Source organism: Canis lupus, chromosome 14, assembly GCF_011100685.1.
Source record: "Canis lupus familiaris isolate Mischka breed German Shepherd chromosome 14, alternate assembly UU_Cfam_GSD_1.0, whole genome shotgun sequence".
Classification (NCBI taxonomy): domain Eukaryota; kingdom Metazoa; phylum Chordata; class Mammalia; order Carnivora; family Canidae; genus Canis; species Canis lupus.
In genome coordinates, this window is record NC_049235.1 from 26,975,670 (window position 1) to 26,983,431 (window position 7,762).

At 34.1% G+C, this 7,762-nt stretch overlaps 1 pseudogene; it reads right to left on the reverse strand.

Moving 5' to 3' along the window:
- Window positions 1-2,324: 2,324 nt before the first annotated feature.
- Window positions 2,325-6,174, reverse strand: LOC119876988 (annotated as a pseudogene).
- Window positions 6,175-7,762: the final 1,588 nt, after the last annotated feature.

Genomic DNA, 7,762 nt, shown 5'->3' on the forward strand with positions numbered 1-7,762 from the left:
AATTACTATTCAGCAATTCCATTCATATTGCAATGCTCACCACTACATACTAAGTGTACTTATGAAGTTTCATCATAGTTACTACAGTGTTAGTAACTATTCTATATTTTTCATCCTTGTAACTGACTTTATAACTACAAGTTTGTACTCCCTAATCCCCTTCATCTTTTTTCCTAATCCCCCACTCTCCTCTCCTCTGACAACCACCATTTTTTTTCTCTGTATTTAGGAGTCTGATTTTTTAGTTTCCACAAGCAAGGAAAATCATATGATATTCATCCATTTCTGACTTATTTCATAATACTTACAGGATAATACCCTCTATGCCCATCCATTTTGTCACAAATGACAAAATGTCAACTTTTTATAGCTGAGTAATATTCTATGTGTATATATACTGCATCTTCTTTATTCATCTACTGATAGGTATTTAGCTTGCTTCCGTATGTACTAATATAAATAATGCTAGAATCAACACAGGAGTGCATATATAATTTCAAAGTAGTGTTTTCATATTCTTCAGGTAAATATCCAGAAGTGAAATTGCTGGATCATTGGATATATTTTCAATTTTTTGAGGATTCCCTACTGTTTTCCAAATGGTCACACCAACCTGCATTCTCACCAAGAGTGCACAAGGATTTCCCCTTCTCCACATCTTTACCAACACTTATTTCTTGTCTTTTGGATACTACACATTCTGACTGGTGTGAATTGAAACCTCATTGTTGTTTTTATTTGGATTTACCTGATGATTAGTGATGCTGAGCATCTTTACATGTGTCTGCTGGCCATCTACATACCTTCCTTTAAAAATTGTCTATTCAGGTCCTCTGTCCATTTTTAATAGGATTATTTGGGGGTTTTGGCATCAAGTTGTAGGACTTCTTTATATATTTTAGATTATTAACCCCTCATCAGATATATGATTTGCAGATATTTTCTCCTGTTCAGTAAATTGTCTTTTTGTTTTGTTGATGGGTTCCTTTTGCTGTGCAAAAGCTTTTCAGTTTGATATAGTCCAAATAGACTTTTGTTTCCCTTGCCTAAGAAGACATATCCAGGGGATCCCTGGGTGGCTCAGTGGTTTAGTGCCACCTTCAGCTCAGGGCATGATCCTGGAGTCCCGGGATCGAGTCCCACATTGGGCTCCCTGCATGAAGCCTGCTTCTCCCTCTGCCTGTGTCTCTGCCTCTCTCTCTCTCTCTCTCTCTCTCTCCCTCTCTCATGAATAAATAAATAAAATCTTAAACAAAAAAAGAAGACATATCACAGTAAAATGTTGCTGAGGTTTATATCCAGGAGATTACTAGGTTTCCTTCTAGAACTTGTTTGGTGTCAGGTCTCACAACTAGTCTTTAATCCATGAACTTTATTTTTATGAATGGTGTAAGGGAAGTGGTCCAGATTCATTCTTCCCCAGGTAGCTGTCCAGCATTCTCAGCACCATTTGTTGAAAAGATTGTCTTTTCCTTATTGTATATACTATTGCCTCTTTTACAGATTGATTGGCCATATAAGCGTGGTTTATATCTGGGCTCTCCATTCTGCTCCATTAATCTATGTGTCTACTTTTGTCCTACAGATACTGTTTTGATTACTATAGCATTGTAACATAATTTGACATCTGGGATTATGATACCTCCAGCTTTGTTCTTATTTCTCAAGATTACTTTGGCTATTTGGGATCTTTTATGGTTCAATACAAATTTTAGGATTATTTTTTCTAGTTTTGTGAAAATATTATAGGTATTTTAATAGAGATCACATTCAATTTGTACACTGCTTTGGGTAGGATGGACATTTGTGAAATATTAATTCTTCCAATCCACAAGTATATGTTTATTTGTATCACCTTCAAGTTCTTTCATCAATGTCTTAAAGTTTTAAGTATAGGTCCTTCAATGCCTTGCCTAAATTTATTCCTATTTATTGTTTTTGATGCAATTGTAAATGTGATTGTTTTAATTTCTCTTTCTGCTAGTTCATTAGTGTGTAAAAACAATTGATTTCTGCATATTGTGTATCCTGTAATTTTACCAAATTCATTAGTTCTAATAGTTTTTAGTGAAAATTTTTAGGATTTTCTCTATACAATATCATTTGGATGTCTTTCTTTTTCTGGTCTATTTGCTATGGATATGATTTCCAGTACTATGTTGAATATAGTTGTCAGAGTGGGCATTCCTGATCTTAGAGAAAATAGTTTCAGTTTTTCATTATTATGATATTAGCTGTGGATTTGTCATATAAATGTGTTTTTTTTTTACCAGTCAACTATTATTGGATATTAATTGTGAATTAGGCAATGGAAGGATTCAAGGATGCCAGGCAAAAGTCATGGTCAGGAATGCCAAATGTGCTTCCACACTGGGCCCTCTTCAGTGGTACTTGCATAACCGTTCATGTTTGAGCTCCTTGTAAGAATGACAGTAGTTGAAAAGCACATAAGCAGCCAGCACCATAGAAATCCCAGCAACACACCCTTTCTTCACATTGATATACTTGCTGTAATACCAGTAGTAACCTTTTTGAAATGTTCCAGCAATGCCCTTAGGGGTGAAATCCGCATCTGTATCCAGCCTGGCAGCTCTCCTAGTTTCACCTCCATGAGCTTCTTTTCCTTCACTGGAATGGATGAACAACACCATCTTGGAGTCCTGGGTGTCCCTAAATGTGTTTTATTGTGTTGAGTTATCTTCCCTTCATATCCACTTTGTTGAGTTTTTACTATCAGTAGATGTTGAATTTTGTCCAATGCTTTTTCCTTGTCTATTGAGATTGTTACATGATTTTTATCACATGTGATGTATCACATTGATTTCTGGACATTGAACTTTCTCTTTATCCCTGCAAGTAAACCCCCTTGATCATGATAAATCATCCTTTCAGTGCATTTTGATTTTGGTTTGCCAATATGTTGTTGAGGATTTCTGTATCTATATTCATCAAAGATCTGGGTCTGTCATTTTCTTTTTTGCACTATATCTGCCTGGATTTGGTATTAGGGTAATAACAGCCTCATTTTTTAAAGATTTTATTTATTTATTCATGAGAGACACATAGAGGGAGGCAGAGACATATGCATAGAGAGAAGCAGGCTCCTTGCAAGGAGTCAGATAGGGAACTTGATCCCAAGACTCCAAGATCACATCCTGGGTCAAAGGCAGACACTTAACCACTGAGCCACCCAGGCGTCCCAATAACAGCCTCTTAGAATGAATCTGGAAACATTCCTTCCCTCTCCTATTTTTTTTTTTTTTTTTTTTTTTTTTTTTGGAGGAGTTTGAGAGGGATAGGGTCTAACTCTTCTTTACTTGTTTGGTAGAATTCACCTGTCAAGCTACCTGGTTCTGGACTTATGTTGTTGGGAGTTTTCTAAATTACTTAACTTCATCACCAGGAATCAGTCTGTTCAGATTTCTATGTCTTTTTGATTCAGTCTGGAAATATTGCACATCTCTAGGAATTTGTCCACTTCTAGGTTCTCCAATTTATTGACATATAATTTTTTGTAGTATTCTAGTTCTTTGTATTTCTGTGGTGTTGGTTGGAAGTTTGTAATTTCTGATTTTGAGTTCTGTTTTTCATGATGAGTCTGCCTAAAGGCTCTTTAGTATTTTTCAGTTTTTCAAAGAACCAGCTCTGAATTTCATTGATATCTTTTTTTAAGTCTCTTTCATTAATTTCCTCTCTGATCTGTGTTATTTCCTTTTTTCTACTAACTTTGGGCTTTGTTCCATTTCTAATTCCTTTAGGTGTAAGCTTAGATTATTTGAAATTATTCCTGTTTCTTGAGGTAGGCCTATAATGCTGCAAACTTCCCTTCTGGACTTCTTTTGCTGCATCCAAAGATTTTGAAATCATTCTGTTTCCATTTTCATTTGTCTCTAGGTATTTTTTAATTTCTTCTTTGATTTCTTCACTGACTCTTTGGCTGTTTAGTAGAATATTGTTTAGCCTCTATGTGTTTGGAAGGTTTTTATTTTTTTCCTTGTTTTTCTTAAAACTGAGTTCTCATTTCATAATGTTGTGGTTGGAAAACATGCTTGGTATGATTTTAATCTTAAGTTTGTTGAGATTTGTTCTCTGGCCTAACATGTGGTCTATCCTAGAAAATGTGTTTCATGTGCAACTGAAAGGAATGTGTATTCCGCTGTTTTTGGATTGAAAGTTTGGTACATATTTGTTAGGTTCATCTGGCCTAATGTGTCATTCAAAGCAATTTTCTTACTGACTTTCTACCTGAATGATCTATCCATTGATGTAAGTGAGATATTAAAGTCTCCTACTTTTATTGTATTACAGTCTATTTATCCCTTTATGTCTGCTAATATCTGCTTTATACGTTTAGGAGCTCCTATGTTGGGTTAATAAATATTTACAGTTGTTACAGTCTCTTCTTGGATTGACACTTTTATTATTATGTAACACCTTTCTTGTCTCTTGCTACAATCTTTGTTTTAAAGTCTATTGTGCCCAATATAAGTAATTCTACCCCAGTATATTTTTTTGCTTGCATTTGCATGCAATATTTTTTTCTATCCCTTCACTTTCTGTATATGTCTTTAGGCCTGAAGTCTTTTGCAGGCAGCATGTCGGTGGGTCTTTTTTTTTTCTTTTTAATCCAGTCATATCTTTTGATTGGAGCACTTTCTGTCCCTTCCCTCTGGCTCCATAACCACCCCCCTTCATACTATTTCTAAAATAAATAAATAACTATAATTTTTTTTTAATTCTTACTTTGTAATGCTCATATGCCATCAACTTTAATAACATTCGCTTTCCATTTCTACATTCTCAAAATTATTTTATGAAACTTCATTTTACATGGTCTTATATACATGCATACGTATATTAGGAAAATTTATATTTATAGCAAAAATATTTCTTTTTAAAGATTTTATTTATTTATTGAGAGAAAGAGAATGCAAGCAGGGAAGAGGGAACAACTGGAGAGGGAGAATCCCAAGCAGACTCCATGCTGAGCATGGAGCCATGCCGGGCTTGATCCCATGACCCTGATACCATGACCTGAGCTGAAATCAAGAGTCAGATCCTTATCCACTAAGCCACACAGGTGTCCCCCCCAAATTTTTTTTGTCAAGAATCTAAATTATTACACATTTTATAATAATATAATAAAGTAGGTCTACTATTGACTTTTTGAGAAATAGAAATTATGAGAAATCCAACTTATTTTCAGTTTTCAGTATCACTATCATATGTCTAATCTGAAACAATGTATTTTCAGATTCAGTGCTTTTAGAAGATCTTATTCACGTTAATTTCATGAAAGATTATCCTATTACTGAAAAAATAAGCATCCATTTCACTAGAACATGAAATGAATCAATGAAAGAAAAAAATCTCCTTGCTTTATCAATCAATTTAAATCATTCGAGTAGCTTATGAATAGAAGTTTTTGTAACCACAAATAGCTTTTAGTTGGAACCAAAATGTTAAATCAGTTTTTATAATTTTTGGCATTAGGAATAAAAATCAACTCTATCGACATTCAGTAGAAACAAGAACATAATACATCCTGAAGTTATTGAAACCAAATCCCACATTATTCTATTGCAGCGATTTACTGAAACAATCATTACCATATCAGAATTGCCATTGGATATTAGACCTAAGAAACGTATATCTACCTTCTTACCTTGTGAGCAGTTAGGCTGAATGGATACTGCTCTTCCCCTTGTCCCTCCCCCTTTCATTCTCCCTTCCTCCCCCTAGTGTTGTAGAAAAATAGTTTGAGAAAGACACCTTTTCATTATTCTATAATCGTTTTCAAATTCATGATGTTTGACAAGAATTAAATGTGTAGTTATGAATCTATACTTGTTGTGGTAGCACTTTTCTGATTTGCAAACAAATTGCTCCTTAGTGAGATAAACAGACAAAATAGTACCTTTTGGGGGGTAAAAAAAAATGGGCTTTCTTTTTAAGTAAGGGAAATTTAGTCTTGAGAAATAAGTGAATTGATTTTCAAAGAATGATCAAATTTCTCCACTTCTTCAAATAAAGTTCCAATGTAGCAATGTATAGCAGTAAAGAGCCCCCTTGTGAGGTATTATTTTACTGTTCTGCACTGTAAGAATACAATGGCTATTAAAAACAAGTTCTAACATACTTACAGTATTTCTTACTGTCAAACCATATTGCCATAGTTCGTGATATTAACTTCACTTAAAGAAAATGTATTTCAGATATTCTTGGGAACTGAAAAATCTGTGTAAATTATACTCTAGCATTGTTCACATGAAGAAATTGTAGAAGAAAGGTCTTTAAAACACCAAAACATATGGATTACCTGGAGCTTTTTTTTTTTTAACAGAGCATGATTATGAATACATTCATGTTTATTTGCCCCAACCTCAAGTTTTGAATGTTTTTAAGGGAAGTGAGAAAAATAGATTTTGGTGAAAATGAAAGGAGGATATGTAAGTCTCAACCCCATGACCTGAGTTTGAAGCACAGAGATATTGTTCTTATCTATAAACTTTGCCTTTGAGAGTTAAACATAACAAAGAATGTATACTGGGTAAGAGCAAATGCTTTGGGAATACTAACTTATTCATCAAACCAACACTTACTAAGTGTCTACCATACACAGCTCCAAATAAAGATAGGTAACACTATTTGCTCTCAAGTAGCTCATTGGTCTAAATGGGGGTCAAAAAAATCCCATTAAGAACAATATAGTCAATATAAAAAATAGTGAAAGGGAATAAAAGGGAAAGGATAAAAATGAGTGGGAAATATCAGAAAGGGAGACAGAACATGAGAGACTCCTAACTCTGGGAAACAAACTAGGGATGGTCGAAAGGGAGGTGGGCGGTGAGTGTGACTGGGCGACGCGACGGGCACTGAGGGGGGCAGTTGATGGGATGAGCACTGGGTGTTATTCTATATGTTGGCAAATTGAACACCAATAAAAAATAAATTTATAAAAAAAAACTGAGGAAATCTTAATAAAGTGTTGACTTTAGTTAAAAAAAAAAAGAACAATATAGTCAAAATTAGTAACATGTATATGGACCAGTTACTAAAGAAACACAAGAGTTAGCAATACTGAGGGTGGGGAAAAAGTACTCAACTTAATACAAATATGCAAAAGAAAGAATACTACAACAGAAACCTGAATTGCAAATACCTTAATATATTTGGAATACAGAACTATGAGTAATTTTAAGAGAACAAGGCGGGGCTTTTAATGCTTTGTTAAAAAGATAGGCATTATAAATAATGAGATGCCACTGAAGAATTTTTTTCATATAGTAATAACATTTTAAATTGTTTATATTTTTTCTGGGGATCCCTGTGTAGCTCAGCAGTTTAGCTCCTGCCTTCGGCTCAAGTCGTGATCCTGGAGTCCCGGGATCGGGTCCCGCATTGGGCTCCCTGCATGGAGCCTGCTTCTCCCTCTGCCTGCCTCTCTCTTTCTCTGTGTCTCTCATGAATAAATAAAGAAAATATTTTTTTAAAAATTGTTTATATTTTCAAAAAAATATTTTATCTAATTCTAAAAACATTTTAAAGGCCAAAGAAAACAAAAATTGCGTAATTTTAACTTTTAAAAAATTCTTACTTTTATTTCATTTCTATCCTAAATTTTAACTTTTAAAAAATTCTTACTTTTATTTTATTTCTATCCTCTTTTTAACATGACCACAATAACAATAGCACTGGAAGAAAAAAATAGCAAGAATTCCTTCATAACTAAAATATCCAGTCTTGCTACAAAAGAATTTTG